The following is a 20,793-nucleotide window of genomic DNA, read 5'->3' as shown; positions in this document are numbered from 1 at the left end:
CATACTGCATTTGAGATGAATACCAAGGAGTGTAACAGGGCATGTACCTTTGTCAGAGCTTGCAGAAAGAGAAGCCACAGGTCCACAGGTATGGTCTGGCCTCCTCCTGGAAAAGAGCAAAGCAGCAAGTGTTACAGAATATGATAATCTAATGCATCTGTTAGAAAAACGAACTCTAAAATGGTCTCTAAGCAAAAAATATAAATAGAATAAATCACCAGTCTGGGCTCTGTGAGAAATTCTAACAATTATTTCTAGCCTATCTACTCCAATAATTATTTTTTAAAAGCTAAAAGTCACCATTTGTCTGTGAATCAGCCTTTATGAGTAAAGAGCCTCCGTATCTATACAAAACCCAAAGCAACATCATCTGTGTTTATTATTCTGTAAAGAAAAACAGTGCCGACTTCCTGCAACACCCACTTTAGCTGCTGAAATCCAGAGAACTGAATGTGCTGCTGTTAGCATTTGGAGACAGGAATATGTTTTGATCTAATATTTCTGACACAAGCTTGCAAGGTAGCAAGAAGGTATTGGATTCCATAGCAGGTTAAAATAGTGTCAAATACACAGCCAAATACAGGATAACTTATATTCACCATCTTTAAAATTCAGCAGTTCTAAACATCCTGAAAATACCATGAAAGTTGATAAATAGTTGAATTTTCCCAGCTCATGACATAAATCACAGCCTGACTGATGTTCTAACACTACACTTATGTTGCATTTAATAGAGAGTTACCTGTGAGACAGGAGTAGGACAAAATTTCTCATGAACAGAGAGGTCTGCTTTGTAGCTATGGCCATTTCTATTTGGTTAGGTGTTTTCCTACTGGCAGGGGACACAGTTTGTGGATAAGTATGTGTCAGGACACAGTGGGTGCGCCACAGAGCCAGCTCTCTCTTGAGAGAGAGAATTATAGCACTGCTTTTACATCCTGTAGTCTCCCAGGGAAGCACATCCTCCTGCCTTTGCCCACCTCTTCCTGCAGGTCTCCCTGAGAACCCACTGGGAGAAAAGCTGCCCAGAAAGGCAGAGCTGCAAAAGCTATCCAGATTATCTCAGTGACATCTCAGTCCTGTAGAAGATTTGTTTTCAAGACTTCTGCTCAAGCTTAAGTATAGGATTTTCTGACCTCATTAGTGGGAACTCACTGGCCCATTACCCCATCCACATCAGGCATTTCTCTACACATTTTCAAGAGCAGGTGATCACAAAAGGGACATTCATTCTCTGCTGCCACCACCAAGGACAAGTGATTAGAAATACGAGCAACCAGCAGAGTTCAGCAGCTGCTCTCCAAGTTCTGTGTGGATGATAAGAGCAGAGCCTATGCTCTGAGCTGTCACCTACCACAGAACCTCAGGGTGGGGAGGATTTTGTGTTTGGATCATGATAAGGGAATATTTATCACTTCTGTATACTCCCAGTGAAAAGCTGTCATTTTGCAATAAAGAAGCAGGCACTTCTTGAAACTGAAAAGCTCCTCCCTGCTTCTTTCTTTGCTTTGCAAATGGCAGCCCAGTAGGATTGAGAAAAGGCACCAGCTCTTCCCCTGCAACAGGAGTACAGTGTAGGTCACTCCAAAAGTAATTCTTCCTATTTATTTCCATGGAAACTACAACAGATATAATGGACAAATTGTGTGCCACCACTCTCCTGTCCTGCTGCTCCTTTCTCAGTTCCAGGATTTGTGCACTTGTTCGTAAGTTCTTGCCAGTCAGTGAGGAGTTTTCCCCTTCCCACAGTGCTGTTCTGGGGAACAGGTAAAATTCCCATCAACTTTCCTGCCTCTTCTTCCCTGTCAGGAATCAATTCACCTCACCACTTACATTAACCCAGAAGCAAGGACTAATGATCTACACACACCTCACTCATTCTCCCATCTGCTCAGTTTCTGAAGCTTGTCCTTCTCACGATTTGAGAGATCAGGCTCACCACATTGGATAGCGCAGCCCATAACCAATAACCATGCCATAACACTGTCAGGTATACCTATGAAACATCACTTAATACCATTGACACTCTCAAGTCTCTTTCACTAACGGACACGTTTTTGTCTGCATGCCTAGCTTGGCTGTTTGTCTTTCAGTAGCATTCAGCTCTTAATTTCTCACTTACTATGCATGAGGAGAAAAGTAATGCTAATCTACCCTATTTGAGTGCTGTGGCAAGCTAAGATCCCTAAAGAAAAACTCTTAATAAATGAAAAAAGCACACCTGTATCCCTCCTTTCTATCTTGAACTTGGAGTCTCTTGAATTCTTGATAAATCCCCCATCCAATGCCCATCTTTTAGTTATGGGACCAACCAAGCCCATTCATGTCACAGTTTGAATTACTCATGCTCTAATGTTATGGAAAACACAGAGATACAACACTTTTTTTCTATATTAATTCATCAGAGAAAATACTGAGCACAGGTTGCTTGTAACGCGTCAGACTTGGACTGTTCCCTGCACAACAGCTTGTTGACTCATATGTGCTCTATCCCCAGACACGTTTCACAAATAAATTCTGGGAATAGAAACAATCAAACAAGAAAAAGTGAGACCTCTTTTCAATAAAAACTCCTGAATGTTTTTAGCTAAAATGCAGAGCTCGAAAACAGAGAAAGTGAAGTGAGATACGTATACCCTGATTCCAAGAACATTACTCAAAGAAAATGATGAAATTTCCATGTGCCTCAAGACAGCAAAATGCCAAAGTATGCTGGAGCACACATTATTCTGAAGAGCAGTAACAGCTACAGTTGCCATTAGATAAGTAACTCTGACATGAGCCACTCATCTAACATTAATTTAGAGTTGTTTCCATCCGTTTGCCATGGAGGAGAAAATCTTTGAGAGCCCAATTAAGTTAAATCACTAACACACGCTTCCTATGGATATCCTTGAGAATCAGACACACATTGCCAACTACATTCCTAGCAGCTAGAAGGGCAATAACAGCAAAATTAAATTCCACTTTTAAACTGCTGATTTACAGCTTGAAGAGATCGCACCCAGGATGTTGGCCCACAAAATAGTCTGGTGAGGGCAAATATGCACACATTTCCCTTCTGGCAAGTGCAGCAGTCTAATTTACTTATGTGAGAGCCGTGCAACCTTCGGAGAGCTTGAGAAAGATGGAATAAAATAACTGAATTCTTATCTTTTAAATAAATAAAGAACAGAACACATCGTCTGTCTGGGGCACTATTTTAGAGCACAAGTAAATTTTCTAAATTACTTATAAGTGTGGAAATATTTGGATCTTCAGATATGAGTAGCAAATCTTGGGTATCAAAAATAGATGCTGTGAAACTGGAAGTTGCTGGAGGTACAATCAATAATCTGGGAAACCTTTCAAGCATCTTACACATAAACTTATCTTATTCATAACTACTCTACTTTATTGCCTCCTCTCAAATCAACCTTTGTACTGCTTAACTACTTTTGACCACAAGCTTTGAGCTTTTTACTCACACTATGATCAACCTCCATTCTGCCACCTCTGCTAAGCATATAAAGCATGAATAAGTCAGGATGCAGGGATGAGTGCCAGGCTGTTCAAAACTTCGGTCTTCATTATAACTGCATGCTGGCCCTTTTCAACAAGAGGAATCATTAGATTGTTGCATAAATATTAAAGTGACCACTCCTGAGCATCTCAGGCAAACTGTTAAGAGCTCAGGTTCTTCCAATAGGAGCTCCTGCCTTGTGAAAGAGGTCCAGTGGCCTCCAGGAAGCTTGGTACTATCCTGGACTGTTTTGAGCCCCCTGAAAGCATTTCCAACTTAAGGTTTTAGACAGATTTGGAATGACTGGATTTATTATCCCTTTCAGGGAAGGGCTAAGGTGAGATCTCTGGAATAAGTACTACAACTTTCTGGAGCTAAACTCTGTAGCTCAAGTATGCTGACAAACATGCCTTGTATTGAAGACAAACAAACAAACAAACAGTGCCCATACTGTACAGAAGCCCATGCTAGCAAACAAAGAACATGTACATCCACCTTTCCACCCACAAGCGTCTAACATCACCTCTTGCAAAAATTAGTCTGGCACATCAAAGGACAGTTGCTGTGCCACTTACAGTAATATCAAGGCTGCCATTTTTCACACACCTTTCTGTGAAGGAAAAACATGCCCAGCTCAGCACTGTACATGATGCATTACAGACCCAGAATTAATAAAACTTGAGTGTGGGGGAGCAGGGAGAAAAGAGAGGGAAGAGAAAACAGTGTCACAGCCTCTGCCATTTCAGAGTGCTTGTTCCTTTTAATCACAATGGAGAGCAGTCCTCAGGCAAGATACTGAAGGTTCAACTCGCAGCACAGAATGAAATCAAGTCATTTTCTCCAGCTTAGTCACTGACTTTCCATGCATCTCAAACAAAAAGCCAGGAAGAGCATTGAGGACTGCAGCAGCAGCAACAGTACTGCTGCTGAAAGGTCTTACAACAAACATGTCTTTGGAAAAAATGACGGTAGTAATGCAATGAGGAACAGAAGATCACAAAAGGAAGCTGATGACGAAGGGACACTTTCCCTCCACCTCTAGTACTGTAATCCTAGCAACCGGAGCTCTTCAAAAGCATGTGTAGGAGGATACCGGGAAGAAAGGGTAGCACTGTTTATGGTACATAGAAATAGAGCCTGCAGAACTCGCCAAATGAGGAGAATAACTTTTATGCAAGAACAGAACAGTGGAAGGAAATGGGTAGATAAGGACAATTGTAGGATTTGTACTGTATAGATGAGAATCCCTTCTAAGTAGGATGCAATGGAAAAGATGTTTCACCCATGGAGTTGGAAGAAATAACTCATCTGGAACAGGAACCTTCTCATGTTTGTTATCTGTGAGTCCGTTACTAGATGGGTTATAGTACTTACTTATAATTAGCACTTTATCAGCTAAAAAGTCAAAGCATTTTGTATATCGATCCATTTAGTCTTAAGCCACCTTTATGAGATGCCTATCAACCAAGACTGAAAGTCTGGTGTGGATCACAGATACTTTAAAGGGTTTTCAAAGTTTGAATACTCAACACTTTCTGAAAATAAACTTCCTGGAATAAGTTTCTGGGTCACTTTGTATCACTCAGCCTTTCTGATATCCTGGCCATTTCCTCTTCACTACAGCAAACAAAATGGAGATGCAGAGGCACCAAACAGCTTGTTTAATAAATGCTTATTTGCAAACCTGAAAGAAAGCTGTTGGTTTTTCATCAGTTGTCAAGCACTACAGATCTCACTAGGAAAATTACATCCCACCTGCAAAATGCAACAGAAGCTTGAAAATCTATTAAGGGGTATCTAATAAATCCCACAAGATTTCACCCAAATTCCTACAAAAATCCATTGTGTTCATCTAGAGTACACATGAGCTCCTCTATGGACAGATTAAGAAAAGCTGTCTGCTTGCTGATCTGCTTAAGAATTAAATTAACGACCCAGTCCACAAGTGTGAAAACACCTTCCTAATTAAATTGCCTCAAATCAGAGTGAGAAATGCATGCACAACCCATATTTATTACTCAAAGAAACAGGCACTCTTTTCTGCAGTTATTTCTGTGTGGACTCCTTCTCCATGGCACCAGTGGAGCTGATCCAGGCTGCCACTTACCACTGATATTTATCAGTGTTGGATTTTTTCTGTGTGCAAAGATGTCCACGAATAAAAGCAAGCCTGCTGGCAATAGGGTTAAGACAGGTACAGAGGGGATCAGGATCCAACAAAACAAATCTAGAGTCCACATACAGAGAAAAAGTTCAAAACCACTCATTTACACCGACAGTATATTAATTACCGGCCTGCAATTAATTCCATTAAGCCTCTTTACACAATCTAAATATTCACAGCATTATTTGGTGCTATCAAGATAACACCTTAATTGTCTGGAAACGTGAACTGCAGCAAGGCAAAAATAAACAAAAATAAACTAGGCTGAAGTGAAAAAAGATTTGTCAGAGCTCTGAGAAGCATACAGAAAACGCAGGCACATTTCATCACTACATTTTTTCATGTTATTTCCAACTGATTTTTCTGACACTGGAATTGGCTTTTAATAGATGCAAAGGAGATAAATGTCTCATTACCAAAAATAAATCCGTCTGTTAAGGATGGCAGAAAGAGGCACAGGCACTGCACTGCCTATTATGGTATTAAGCAACAGATTTCACTCCCTCTGCTACGTGCCCATTAATTAAAAATTTGACAAGCTTTTCCAAAGAATTTCTGAGCTTCTTTGGTCCTCTTTAATTCATCCATAACTCTTTGTATATATAAACATGTCAGGCCTGAACAGAAGTAGGACATGCACATAGTTCACCACAGAATTCTTTTCCTATTGAAACACAAATAGTGGTAAAGAAACAATAACAGACAAAAGGGGAATAATGCAAGAAATTAATGCAATGAAACAAATGTGCCTGCAATTCCCTGTCCAGTCACCAGATGAAGCTGCTTAAAGCAGCAGCACCAATACGCTTGTCAGCCTTTTTGACCACAGAGACCTCCCGTGTCAGTGCCAGAACAGCATGCAGCAGATCCCAGTGAGTTGAATCACTTTGTGTCGCAGCCTTGCATGGAGACACTGCTGTAATAGGAAATGGTCGCTTGCTCTGTACTAGCAGCGTGCTGCACACAGCCACGATGCAGCGCGGCCTTTGTTCTCTTTGCAGTGTGTTGGCTCTGTAACATCCCCTCCCTGTGGGCAGGCAGAGTAGCCATTGACTCCTCACTACTGGTGTAACATGGGCAGACATCTGTCAAACACACACGCACACAAAGATATACTCACTGATTTTTGTCTTTTCTTCTCGTTCTCCTTCGATGAGAAAAAAAAACAACACAAAAATATTATAGAGCAAAACTGCATATCTGTGCCATCAGAACGGCTCCTGTTCAGTCTGTTATTATACTTACAGCCTGGAAAGAAAAACTGGTTGGCTATTGCTGCTTACATGGTGCAAAGGCAGATGCAAATGCAAGAACTGAAGTACAGCAGAGCTCCAACCCCATCACACAGCAATGTTATCCTGTGCTTTACTTAGCTGTTCCTCTGTCCTTTAATGCAAATCCAAATGAAACAATTCCTTTCTGGCATGCAGGAGGGCGAGATAGCCTAATAGGTCTCCACCACCTCTAAGCAATCTCTGCCTTGCATGGCTTGTTTTATTGACTTATCTCACTGGCAGTTCGTGGGCAGAAGCGCGTGCCTCATACAAATGCCAGGACCTCTCTCACTTCATGATGCTACTGTGCAAGTAATCAGCATTAAAACAAAACCCATCATTTTCTTTCTGAAGGATTAACTCCATATTGCCACACACAGTTCTTCCACATACAGACAGAAGGTTCAACAGCGCCATCCCATAAGTATTATATTAACCAATGCAGCCCTTCCACTTCAGGGCCATGGGCTCTACTGTTCCCGATACACCAGTTGATGTAGAACAGGACTACAACCCTTGCCCTAGGGAGGACACACAATTTTGTCAAGTTAAAATCATTTTGCTTACTACACTGAAGAGTTAGGAGAGATGATGAGAAGCATATAATGGATAACATATGGTACTCTCCTGGCTTCTCATGTGAGGGATTGATTTTTCAGCAAAATATGAATTACTGAGGGAAATAATTACTGGCTTTACAGAACTGCATTTCCTGAATTAGATTAAAAACAAATAAAAAGCCTTGCTGAAAGCACAATGGATTCTGTCTAGTCCATGCGCTCCCACAGCAGACTTTGCCATTAATAGTTAGAAACTCTGCTAACTAAATATTCCAATGCAAGTCCGAAATGATTATCTAATATAAAATCTTGCTGTTGCCAGTTTAAAAAAACAAATGGGGAAGAAAATAAAAGAACAAGCCAGCAGATTTAGGCTAGACATGGAAGAGATTTATTAAGAGGTTGGAAACTCTGAGATCTGTCAGAAGTCCTCAGCTAATAAGAAAGGGGATGGCTATATGTGTTCAGATTACGCCTTATGGGGTTACTACAGCATCGATACCAAATCACAGTGTTTATTAACACTGCCTTTCTGACTAAAAGTGCAAACAATGGAACCTGTACTTCTAAGCACAAGGGGGGGAAAAATCAACCCCTTACTCAGAAAAAAAAACTTATTATATGTCTCAGCATTAAGTGTCTGCATGAGATTCCTTCCCTATCTCTATCACCTGGGAAGCAGAAGCAGCCTGATGTTTCATGTTTAGCCATGTTAAAATAATGACCAAGCAAGCTGTAGTTTTGGAAGTTAAGCAGCAGAATTTAACTACAGGAAAGGAAAGTCTGCTTTCAGTGCTTGGAAGTGTTCCTGACTTTTTGGAGTGAGAACATTTAGTAGTTCATGTTAATATTTAACTCTGTGTTTTTCCAATACCCCACCAGTTTTCCTCCAGGGATGCAGAGGAAGGCAGTGGCATAGCTGAACTGTTACTCTCCTTTAAAAGCAAAAAGAGAAATGGCCACTAATCACAGAAAACAGAAAACAGCTGCAGAAAATACATGAAAGAAGAAAAAAGTGTCTCAAAAGAAACTTTCTGTAGATTGCATCAGAAGAACGTCTTAACGAATAAGCAATTCACACAGACAATAAATGATGAAAAGGATGTAAATAAAAACTGTCATCTGACCTCTTCATTGATATTTGGAGAGTGATGGTACTCCCTGACTCGGTCACCTAGTCGTTCTGAACATGTAACAGGTTAATTTTGAGAAATCCTTCAATTGGTTGCTAGTGAGTGTCTGTTCCTATCTGTAGCCACCTCTTTAAGGCTGCTCCAGCTTTCAGGGTGAAGCAAAACAAGCTCATTTGATGATGTAAGAGGGGGGCCAGGACAAGTCATTCTTACTGTCTAGTTTTCTGTAATCTTGTTATGAGACACTCCCTCCTTCTGCCTACCCATTTTTTACTTCTTTCTTCCTGAATGCTTTCCAAGTCCATTTCCTTGATTTTTGAGTTAGTAAGAAACAGGGCTTTCAAATTAAATGCTGAAAGGAATCCATCCACACTCCCGGTAAGCCGTAAGGAAGAAACAACTGGGTGTTCAGAGGCAGCAGCATCTGGTTCCCTCTGGTGAACACTCACTCTGCATCCTCCCTTGTGCCCCACTGCAAGAGCATAGGCAAACAGGACAGTCACAGCCCCATTCTTCAAGCCCATTGGTCAAGAGGACACAGTGCTGACAGCTCTAATGGAAATCACTGGTGCCTAGGAGTAGCCATCACTTCCAAAAGGCAAGAGACACACTGCTTTGGTACTTAGCTGACTCTGTATTTAAAAAGCTGTTAATGTTAGAAAACATGATGAGTGAATAAACGATGGCGTGTATTTTCCAGATGCAAACGTTGTTGTAATGAAACACAGAAGAAAAGCCAATACTCCTGCAGACAGTAAAAAGCTCACTGTGTCAGAGCCTTCTATCCTTCCACCATTCCGTTCCACACTTCTTAAGTGGGAGGTGTTCTGTAGCCTTTCACACTTGACCTCTTAATTAAAGCATGGTTAAGTTAATATCTCAGACACGATATATCCTTTACCCATCTATATCAGTAATTAAACTAATCCTCAAGGGAATGAGACCATTTGTTATGTGTGATGTAACTTTAGCTGGGGTATTCCAAAGAAAGAGAAGGAGCTGATGTTAGAAATGCAGTCATTTATATTTTAAAGAGTGCTATTGTAAATGAAAGAACACCACCTGTGACAGCTTGAGGCAGACCCCAGCCAAATGAAATCTTTTGTGTCACCTGTGGACAGTACATTGATATGGCCTCCCTACCTCCAGCTGCAACAACGAATAATTAAGTGGCACAGGAGACGGACTTCATGCATTCTCCAACTCTGCAATGATAGAACGAAAATCCACTTCCAAAACCAACAGAACTGTATTTAATAGTCATTTCATATTAATTCTATGTGGAAAGTAGGATAGATCAAAGCAGGTCTAAGGTCTTTTTTATGGGCAGTACGTTCTGTTTGTTTTGCATTTGTGGAAATCCTGGAAGTAGAACACCTTGACTCGTGACTGAGACAATCACAATACAAACGAGTGAATCATCCAGGAGAAAGACTGCATGTAATCAAAGTTAACTAAGAACTAGTTTAATACCTGAAAAAGAGAAATCATTGGGATCAAAACTGCTACAAAATATTTACTGTTCCTACTGCACCAGTTCCAAATATGGGCTCTGTCATCCAAGTACCAGGAGCAATACGGTAAGAAAATAATTTCATCTTAAGGTAAAAGAGAAAGTTGGATCTTCCTCCGTACAATGGTAGCCAACCATGTGAGCAGTACAGCCAGCTGCCCCAGTGGGAACAAGCCGAGTGTACCCAAACAGAGCAGAAGAATCTCATCTCCTCTTCCTGATGATGTAAAAAGGACCAAGGAATGTGAAGTAAGTCCTACAAAGTAACAGCCAAAGAGGTAGAGAAGATACATGAAGTGCTACAATAGCACAGAAAGCAAAACCAATTCTTTTAAGAACAAGACCGATTTGCTGACATGTTCTCTGATGCCAGTTTGAGGAAGTGAATTCATGCTGGAACCTGGAGCACAGAAAGCACTGCTGCAGCTGGCAAACCTGGGCCTTGCTCAAAGGTTCTACGTGTGAGCCCTCTGTGCTCATCTGAGATGTATCTGTTGAGAAACAAGGTCCAGCAAAGGTCTGCTCTCCTGCATGGTGAGAAGGGAACCTCTTCTAAGAAGCTGTCTAGGCTGCAGATGAGCCATCCTGAGCATCAGGGATTTCTCCCAGATGTCGTCTTCTCCTAAGGTTTAAATGCACAGCTTCCAGGTTATAAGCAGACAGCATTTTTTCAGAGAGAAACCGAGAAGAAACTATTCCTAACTCTCACACCTATGGTGGGATTAGTAAACCACAACACACAAGACAGCACTGCCTGGAGCAGTTTTTCTGGATGAAGGAAAGAGAAACCACACAAAGTCCTTTTGGCACAGGCAATAAAGCTTACTGTATTGTTTTGTTCCACTTCTGTGTTTTGGCATTGAGGCCATCCCTCTTAAGTTTTAATATAAAAATCAGGCATCAAAATGTTTCTTATAAAATTGTGAATATGACAATCAAAACAGTTAAAGAAAAACAAATTCCAATGGCAAAGATTTTTAAGATTATATTTCCACTTTAAAGTATTCAACTACTTTTAAGTATTTAAAAGCAGAACGTTACCCCTATGTACTTTTAAAAGCCTTTTTGTTCCTCCAGTGCTGCTAACTCAAAAAGCAGAAGCACTCTCACACCGCCTCCACCAACCTCCTCCCTTACATTAAGGGAGCTGTTGTTGAGCTCCTTAGAAGTCTACTCTACATTGAAGCATATTTGCCTCTCTGGGGTTTACTGAATAAGAGCCACCTCTCCAACCCTCAAGGGACACATATCCATGTCTGCCACCGGTATTAAGCATCAGACTGCTTACTGCAGTCTAATCAAAGGCTGAGAAATAGACTCAGCAAACTCAGCCTTGCATATCTGAGAACGCCTCTATCTCTGCTCATCCAGATTTTAGCACACAAAACAACTCATCGTTGTTGCTGAGACTTCTGCACCAAGTTACCAAAATATGAAATCCACACAACATGAAAAAAATATTTAACTGCTAATCTATTTCAGCTTTATCTTAGCTTAGAAGAGAAGCCAAGTGAGAATCATAGAGAGGCTTTCTTGGCTTCTCTACAATTAATCTTTAAAATATTGCTAAGGAGATAAGATAGCTAAATGATCATTCTATCAAACATACACTGATCATCTTATAGCACAGCCAGTTTATTCCAGTTCTGCTATGTAAAGCATCAGAGACTGAGCACATGACAGATAAAATAATCAGAGGCATTCAGTTGTGAATAAACAAGGCCAGAGCAGAACATGAGTATAAGAAGGGAGGATTTAAAACCTCTCATAAACAGATTGTTATCATCCCATGGAAGGCAAAATTGAGTGGGCAAGTTCCCATCATATCCAGGGCACCATCTGGAAAATGAAGAGAACATTTTTAGAAGTAATTAAGATAACTTATTGTGATATTAACAGCATTAATTGGAGTATATATAGACCAGATCCTCATCTGGTACAGTGAAAGTATCTTCTCAAGCCAATATCGTTACAACACTTTATAGTGTAACACCGTAACACCTGCACTAACACAGAATTTTACTTCTCTTCCTTCTGCTTTTATTTGCAAACACTGAAATTTCAAGCCTTTAGACACCTGAGTTTCTCACAGTTACAGACCCCATAGGATCCAACATCTCCACTCTAAGCAGTATCACTCCAGATTTACCCTAGTGCCATTAAGCATGAGATGCCATATCTTTGCTACGTGAGGCACTGTAACTGCTGTGACCCTTTAAACTGTTACAGGTATAACAACCCTCAGTACAAACACACCGTGAGTATTGTACAGGCCACACAACCCAGACCTTAACCTTGCAGATTTGACTCATCAGCACACAATGGAAAAGGACCAATGTCAAGAACTGACATATTCCTTTGTCTGTCTTCAGGCAGAGTCAATTACTTGTCACTTCTAAGAAAACCGTATGAATTACATCCCAGGACAGTGCAGAAAATCATATATTCACAGCAGTGGGACATTCAGCTCAGAAAGTTTATTTGCATGAGCACGAACTGGTGGTAAATAATCACATCCAAAGGAAATTTTGGAAGAAAAGACTGCAATAATGCACAGAAATAAGCAAAATATTTTTTCACTATGGAAGAATTTTTGAAAGTTTCAGATGTGAAATGCCACAGTAAAACATGCTCCTAAACCTTCCTGCACAGAGTAGTAATCCCAAACCATGAGACAGTTTAATAAATAAAGATGAATTCTAGTGGTCTGAATTAGGCAGTATAGATAAAGGTTATAGATAATTTGACAGAAGATGATATGCTTTCCATTTATGTACAGATGAAAAACTGCTTTGACTTCATTGGAGTAAAAAGCAAGGTTTATTTCTCTAGCATGCCCGGAGGATTGAGCTTTCAGTTGGTGCTTCTGACTTCTACTAGAAGCACCCCCAAAGATGCTAGAAATGAAAGGAGAATAATACACCAAGAAACATCACCGTCTCCAATCAGAGATATGGGAATGCATTATATCTGAAGCCACAAGAACATTTCTGCTCTGTGGGAGAAGGCAATTGAGCAAGAGACAGTAAGTCACTGATTTGAGATACTCTCCCAGAAATTCTCTTGGAACCAAAGGGGTTCCAAGAGTTCTTTTCTGAGGCTGCAGTAAGACAGCTGCAACTCAGAAAAATCATGCCTATCATCACAGGACAAGACCACACTCCTGCATACTGTCATGGATGTACCATTACACTTTCAGGCTACAGCTTGTGTTAGCCTCCCCATACACAAATCGTACTGTGGTGAGAACAGCACAGTACAAAGAGACATCATGTTCAGGTCCCTGGAGAGGGCTGTGGGACCCACACCAGAGACAAGCTACAGAATGGAGGTAGGTCTTGCTAGTCTCTGGGTATCAGATATACTTCTACTTGGTGGGTTTGGGGTTGTTATGAGGATTTTTTGAAAGAGAGGACGTTTGTTCAACAATAATGCTAAACCATGTCTGAGGGTGCTGAATTCAGCACAATCTACTGTGGACAGGACAATGGCATCCTATGCAAAGGGGCAGGGGACTCAGGAGGGCTACAACTCCTCAAGTACAGGGGGATAACATTCCTGGAGACATATTTCTGCAGATCAAATGAGATGGAGTTGCAGGTACATGTACTCTTCAGTCATCACTGCAACCAACAATTAGATTCCAGTTAATCATTACCTAAGGATAGCAATATCACCCACCATTCCTATCAGAGACAACGGCTTAGGGACCCCATGCAATTTACAGTCTCGTTGTCACCTTGAGACTGTCAGAAAATAAAAATTATGGATGCAAAATAGCAGTATTTTTCATTAAAATCCCAAGGTGTTAATTACATAAGTAGTCTTACACACTACACTTCACAACCTCTCCCCAGGAAACTTGTTAGACTCTTTTAATAATGCACAAGCATCATCTTATTCCCATGAAATGGAAGAAATCCTGTTCAGTACAGCCACAGATGTCACCGTGAGGTGTTCCCGCACAAAGATATCAGGGATCAGCTTCTACACATACCCAGTGGCAGAAACTGGCCTTTATTACAGTTGCATGTCTGACGATATCGGAAAGGATAAAATATTTCACGGGGACAAGGGCAACAGTGCTCCGTTCAAGGGCTTGTCATCGCTTCTGATTAGGAGCTCCCGAATGCACAGCCTGTTGTCACTCTGGAGATGCAAGGAGAATAGCACCAGCCTATACAATGCAAGGGAGAAATTAAACAAAACATTGAAGGAGAAGAGAAGGAGGGAAAAAAGTTATCCAAATTTTAGAAAGCAAAGCTACTGTGCAATCACACTTCCACAGTGAGGAAGAAAACACTCCTAGCCTCCATTAGGTGCTCCGTACACAGACCCTAATGGATGGAGAACATTTTCTCATTTTTCTCAGCTCTGTTTTTCACACAGTTTACACTTCATTAAGGTATATAAAAGAACTGAAGGACAGAGGAGCAGAAGCAAGCACATTTTTCCCTCCTCAGCCTAGTAATTCCTTCCCCATTTCAACCTTCTATAGCTACTAGATATTACTACATATTCCCTCAGGAAGTTAGGACAGCCCTAATTAGTCTGTGATAATGAAAGATACCTTTTAACTGCATATCCTTTTCACCACATACTGGAGGCCATCGGAAATTTTCACAAACTAAATTATACAGGGATGTGACCCAGACCAGCTGTGCCTACATTCCTCTTAGCCCCGGTGGCCCACAGCCACCAGCTGGGACTACCAACTAATAACCCAGCCGTGCTGACAGGGAGAGGCCACCAGGCAGCAATTAAAATATCGGCAGCTATCACTGCTGTGAGCATTAGTGCAGTTGAGGGAAGAAAAACGCTACTGGAGATAAGGTGGGCAACTTCTGTGTTGTTTTATTCCAAGCTGTGTTACAGCTAAATAAGAAATAGAACAATAAAGAAAATGTAGTCTAAGTCTACCAGCTTTTATTTTAAATGCTAAGAAAGTAAAAGTCTTCCCTAACTGCACCCACATGTCTCTTTCAAGCATTTTGTGCTTGAACTAAAGAACATAACAAGATCCTATTTTTATAGCTGAAGTACGCAGGAACAGATCTAATTTAGTTACAGTTCAAATCCATCACCCAGAACTTCATCATCACACCCACATGGACACCTGCAGCTGGCATTCAACAGGAAGGAGGAAGGTTCCACCCTGCACCATGATCGATTCCATCACAACCAAGGGGACCGTCAAACACCAAGATTGCTGGCAGGAAGATGGTGGAGAGGCTTCAGTGCTAACAATCATACTGGTTTTATTTCATAAGGGACAACCTAGAGGCGAAAACTGAAGGGCTGAGTTTGGATTTGTTTGAAGGAATATTTCTAAACAATTAGGACAAATCATTTAATCTCTTAGTGCCTTCTACACTGCAATTCAAAATTTAAGAGTAGTACTAATACTCTGCCTTGTATGAATATAATATCTGATTCTGCATGGCAATAGCAGCTTAAGTCTAAATCAACAGAACAATCTAAGTTGTCCTCCTACTTGTCAGCACAACGCACACTCCAAAACAGTACACAAACAGGCAATTTATAATTGTGGGTAAAGTTTCCATCTTTAATAATTTTTTCTTCTTCCTTAAAATGAAAGAGTACCAAGTCTGACCACTGCATGCAAAAGGCTGCAGAGTAGTCGCTCAGGGCAAGCTGGGGATCCTGGGCACCAGGAGCTCAGAGGGGGTTCAGTGAGCATCGCCCCAAGGCGGTGACTCTGGGACACAGCAATCCAGCAAATGGACAACCAACAAACCAGGCCGGCACCCAGACAGGAAACGCGTTTGGCAGGTAGGATCCTGTCAACGTTTTGTCAAAACTGAGCTATCTCTGCAACACATTTCAATTTCAAGGAATTGGTGACTTGCTAAATATATTGCATTGGAATTTTTCCAACACGTTGCAGTCACTGGAGCAAAACTGTAATGTTCTTTAGTGTGCATTAACATTATCTAAGTTTCAGATAGTATTGATCGGTTTAACAAGAAGAGCTCCGATGATCAGAACATTTCTTGGTTTCATGCACTGGCTAAGAATGCTCATTCTAGTGAATGATATTTGGGTATAACTTGGGTAATTTGAGTTTTTGTTTTCCTTAAGCTGATAGTGTATGTCTTGCTTGGCGGGAGTCCATCTCAGCTAGAATTTCCTATGTTTTGCTTTGGGACCATCTGAATAAAAGAGGTACTTACTGTTCAATATCTCAAATAAAAAGGCTTCAACCCTTTCATAGGATTTAAACCACAATTGACTCAGCTATGCCATTAAAAAAAAAACAACACAACAAAAAGCTTCGTCAATGTTAGAAGGACAAGATATTCCCTGCAGAAACATATTCAGTACTTCCTAGATAAATATAACCAAATTCTAGTGATAATGAAGAAGCTACTGTAACAGTACTACAAAACACAACTTTATGCAACATTTATATGCCTTTCCTAACTCCTCAGGGCATCACAGTTCTGCCACTCTGACAAAATATTTTTCCCTTTTATTTAAACTGTTGTAGGGGTTTGGTGATTTGCCACGAAATGCACCAGAGTCAATGTGATTTGTTGAGTTAATTTAATTTATAAAGAAATATCCTCCCCTGAGTAAGCTCCTAACAATATTTTGTCAAGCATGTACTGCTGCACTAAGAATCTGGAGTGTTACACTTGCTCAGAAAAAGTTCTCAAAGCCACGAAGCCTGAACTCATTTTGCTTCACTATGTATATTTTATGGTATGCACAAGACAGACAGATCTGTTGCACAGCTGAAATTAAAATTCTCTTTGCATAATGAAACATTTAAAAAAATCATGCAAAACTGATTCTAACAGCACAGCCACAATTCAACCCATAATTTCATCTGTACTGTGACTGTGCACACACAGTAACATGTATGCCCAAAATACGCTGCAAATTGAGCCAACGTAGCAGGAGAAGACAAAGGACTTCACAAATGAAGGTGCTGTTTTTTTTTTTCAAACCTACAATATATTCAGCTTCCATTGCTGAATTAGTACTGCTGAGCTCATACAACATTTTACTTTAAGAGTGGCATTGTTGATAGTTAACAGGTAGTTAGTCTTAGATTCAGGATGTAGATGTCAAATTAAGTGAGAATAAAACAAATGGAAGATATTTGAGCCAAAACTGGATAAGGGGAAGTTCAGTAGAAGTTATTGCTACAGTTTAAGAGTGTGAGAAATCACTCAACAATGTCATAAAGAAGAATTACACCATATTGTTTTAGGCCAAGGGAAAATTGCTTTCCACTTCTTCTCAAGCTTACACTTCATTATTTTATTCTTTAGCTAGGCTGAAGGCAAAGGTATTTTCCTTTGGTCACAGACAAAATGTGTTTGCCCTACAATGTCTGGCTGAACTATAACATTTTGGGAGCAGGAATGAGATTTACCTTGAGATTTATTTTGTTCAGAGCCTAAGAAATGGAGGCAGTGGTCCTGACTGTACCCTACCGCCAATACCGTAACACAAAAGATAAAAAACTGTCCCCTGTCCAACTGATACTGAATCACAGTTGGTTACATACTAAAAATTTCTTAGCCTATGTACCAAATGTCGGTAAACCACCTGAATCTCATATGAAACTCTACACGGAATGTTCCTGATCGAAACTTGAATGAATACTGATTTTCTGCCTAGTTCATTAGATCCAGTTCCTGATATCTCACAAAGAAGAAATTCTGGCAGTGATAACTTTGGCTAAGAGCTGAATTAATGATGGGAACCTAAAATGCATTTAGGTAGAGCTCTTTACAAGGAAACAGGATGACAGGACAGTTTGCTTTATCAAACTTTCCTACCTCTTTAGATCCACGGAATCAGAACCAGAAACTTGAAGGAACAGTGCTACTGGGAGATCCAGTAGATCTTTGTCCACACTATGTAAAATTCATTTAACTTAAAGTTCTAGTGAAATGACCAACAGGCAAGAGGGCATCAGTGATGAAAACAAGTCTTTCACTTCATTTAGTACAGTAGTTAAAATACAGCTTCAGTTTTTCTTCCTAACTATGAGGTATTGGATCCCTCAAATACAGACATTTAGAAATAGGAGGTACAGTATCTTTTCATCCTTACCACCCTTTGTTTACATCCAGGCTGCTCTAAAAGACAGCTTATCGCTTTGCTCCTTCTAGTCAAAGAGCAGATGACCTGAGATAAACAGGTTCTGAGGAACTCCATAAGCTAATGCCAAAATTAGGCCCTTTTCCTTTGACTTGGTCTCTAGTGAGAAAAGATCCAAGACAACAAATAAAGTTAACTACCATTTCCTAAGTCTGGATCTTGTTCTGGGCACTACACAAAGAATAATATCCACAGATCTTTGCAACAATAGGGCAAGGTTTTGGTTTATTTGTTTGGCGGTTTTGTTTTGTTTTAAAAAGCTGTTTTTTTTTCCATGATACAAAGATTTCCCACAGCACACGTTGAGGTATCTGATCAAAGCTTTAGACTCTTATCTTACAGTCCCTGTCTCTTGTTTGTGAGTTCATCTCTCTGGGAATTAAGCTACAAAAAGCACTGAAAAGAACACGACGTTACAAAGGAAGTTGCATGAAAAGCAATTTTGCTTAAAGTGTTTTAAATCTAAATGGCTTTTCATTCTGATTCCCCAACAAATCATTTTAGTTCATGTTTAATTTAAAAAAAACAAAACTGTTAAAGGTGGGTTATTATAGATGAATTTCTACTGCCAATGAACCATTCAAGCTCTCAATAGGAAAGTACAAAGCCTGTCAAACAAATAAACATAATATTTAGGGGAGGCCAGGCATGCTATCAAATGGACAGATCACCTCACCTAACAGAGAAACACAGGAGCTACTCTGTTCTCAAGCGACAATGTCATTTATCAAAACACTGTTTGTCTGAGCACTCAATGCCCTGTTTGTGGAGATTTTGGACTAACTCACAATCCGCATCCGCAGGCAACCTGTTTAATCAGACTGGTTGAACCACAGTGCAACCTGTTGCTCCACACAGAAGAGATGCACATCCACTTTTCTGACAGTTTGAGTTTTTTCACTCTTCATCCACCTGTACTTGCTCCAGATCCTGCACAAATTTCACGTCTAAGTCTCTAATATTTGGTTCTTTTCTTGCTTCCATGTGTCTCTACACAGTAATGAAAGCTGAAATTAGTTTTTCATTGCTTGTATTATCATATCAGAAATAATTATCAATTTTAAACACCTTACAAACACATAATACATACAGCCTTTAAGACTTCCATTCTAAGAATCAAACATCACAACCCTTCTCACAAATTTGATCCTTCTTCTTTTAGCATGCTCAGTGATCTAGCAGCACTTTGTCCCATAACAGCCACAAGAAAACCACAGTAAAAAGTGGAGCTTTTACATTAAGCCATTTTAAAGGTAACTTAAACTGGAATAAACTAACAAACTTTCCAAAAGTGGGCTTAAAATAAATATTCAGAACCCCATTTCCAGGATGAGGAGGGGTCTGAGGCTTTTCTTGAACAATATATTTTCCTATGTAACAAGAGTCCCTTCATTAATGGCAATTAAATATTCATTAACAAACTGTAGTTGGTATTCAAGCCAGCACAAATAAAAACAACCTACTGTAGCAAAAAAATAAAAAAAGAGGCAGACACCTTCAAGAACCTGCAGTGGAAAACTTTAGAGGCATATTAATGGACTTCCACTCAACAGCTTATTACAGAATAAGTATTTTCAAATGACAGCAACTTGCCATTTTAACTGTGAATAAAATAATATTTTCCCAACTCTATTTACAGACTTCTGCAAGCCACTGTTCAAAAATAGGTGTTCTGTTCTCTCCATATGCTACATTCTCAGAAGAATGATATTGACTTTTTCTACTCCAGATATTCAGAGAGGCCCAAGGTATTTGGGAACACAACTGTTACTAACAATTTCATACCTTTCAGCATTTGTGAAATTACCAGTCAAAGAAAGAAGGAAATTTGTCTTGACTTTTCAAAGTTAGTTTGTGAAACACAATAGTTGGAATAGGAGTTTGAGGCTGACATTTTATGGCATGGTATATTTCTTACAACATCACTGTGCTTATACTAACAACTTTTTGTTGGTATTTTGCTACTTATACCTTTTACCAAAGAGAAGAATGCCCTCAGAACATTAGCCATATAGGCACCAAAGCTGGAACACTGCACTTGAAAGCATGAACCTCTGCTGCTTCAGGTGAAAAGGATTTTGTCCAACAGTTCAGAGGAAGCAGCTAATACACAAAGCTCCATATGCGGTCTAGCTCTGGGCTCTGTAGAGCCATCATTTACCACTGAGTGTTACTTTAAAATGATACTGTTGTACCTGAGTAAAGATAACACTGGCTTCTCTACCCTTATCGCTTTGAATGACAATGATTCAGTATTCAGTGAATTCAAAGTGTATTTGAAAATGAAATAATTTCCAAGGGTTGTAAAGAAAAATCAAGTATCTGACATTTAACAGTATGTAAGGAAAAATACCTCTCCACAGTGTTTATGATTGATAGCTTTACATTCGTCTCCAGAAAATTCTCAACAGAGGATGAATAAACACAGCTATGCAGTGATGCTAGAAAACATAAGAAAATACAGACAGGCCACTCCAAAATTCTCTTGGAATTCCCTGCTCACCTTGA

At 40.0% G+C, this 20,793-nt stretch overlaps 1 protein-coding gene across 11 annotated transcripts in view; it reads right to left on the bottom strand.

Annotated features, from left to right (window-relative positions):
- The window catches only part of SORBS1 (sorbin and SH3 domain containing 1), a 163,458-nt gene that overhangs the window by 123,497 nt on the left and 19,168 nt on the right, over positions 1-20,793 (bottom strand). For 9 of the 11 annotated variants that reach the window (XM_046943041.1, XM_046943034.1, XM_046943040.1 and 6 more), the window contains exon 2: positions 48-106. The gene's annotated coding sequence lies outside the window, so the exon portion shown is untranslated. Of the gene's footprint in view, positions 1-47; positions 107-6,786; positions 6,814-6,911; positions 7,029-20,793 lie in introns of those variants that run through there. The other 2 variants (XM_046943039.1, XM_046943035.1) reach the window with 1 other exon arrangement.

The sequence above is a fragment of the Gallus gallus genome, chromosome 6, assembly GCF_016699485.2.
Source record: "Gallus gallus isolate bGalGal1 chromosome 6, bGalGal1.mat.broiler.GRCg7b, whole genome shotgun sequence".
NCBI lineage: Eukaryota > Metazoa > Chordata > Aves > Galliformes > Phasianidae > Gallus > Gallus gallus.
Note: the sequence above shows the minus strand (reverse complement) of the source record. Positions and strands in the feature narration are given on the sequence as shown.